Source organism: Lupinus angustifolius, chromosome LG19, assembly GCF_001865875.1.
Source record: "Lupinus angustifolius cultivar Tanjil chromosome LG19, LupAngTanjil_v1.0, whole genome shotgun sequence".
Taxonomy (NCBI): domain Eukaryota; kingdom Viridiplantae; phylum Streptophyta; class Magnoliopsida; order Fabales; family Fabaceae; genus Lupinus; species Lupinus angustifolius.
In genome coordinates, this window is record NC_032027.1 from 11,573,865 (window position 1) to 11,574,794 (window position 930).

Here is a 930-nt window from a genome sequence, read left to right on the forward strand (position 1 = left end):
AGGCAGTAATGGATTACTCTGTATAGTTTTAAGTTGGATAACTCTTTTTCTCTCACATGTAACTTGTTACTTGAATGAAGTAACCTGTTACACATCATTTCAAAAATATTTTAAGTATTTTTAAAGTGTTTCATTATTCTTTAAAAATGGTTAGAACATTACTACTTTGCATAACAAGGAGTTTTAGGATAAAAGTACCTATAAAGACTTAATCTAATTTTCTTGAAGCTTTATTCTTCTTTGTCTACATAAGTATTCTTCCTTTTCTTCTTTTTGGTGATGTTGGTGTCTTCATCAAAACCGTGTCAAGGTCAGGAGCAAAGATCTTCTTCACAGGGATCACACGACTTTACGATCTTCAAGAGCTAGACCGTGCTCGACCTCCATGAAATCGGGTGAAATCATCATGTTGGAGTGTAGGACCAATGAAATCGATGAGCTTTCTGATTTCATCTTCTACTCATTTTGGTGTGCAACACATCTCCTTTGCTTTCATCTCCTCTACCGATCTAGATTTCCTTTCTCTCTCTATCTCCGTTTTCCATTTATCTGGGTTTAATTATATCTTTGCTTTGTTTATTTTATATGCTTTTATATCATGATTGAAATTAGGTTTATAATAATGGATCGGTCAGACCCATTTCTACCTTTTTTAAGGAGTTCTATTTTTTATACATTGAGTTAGCCTGTTTTGTTGGTAGAGTGAGTTGGCCTGTTTTTTTTTTGGTAGAGTGAGTATGCATGTTTGTTTATATTTATAAGTATCTAATCCTTTTTTATTTCTTTCAAGAACTAAGTATTTTTTTAATATAAAAGCATTTAATCTCTAAACTCTTGAATGAACTGTATTAACTATACTAAAATATATAATTATCTAAAAGAAAAATTATACCTATATATATATATATATATATATATATATATATGAAT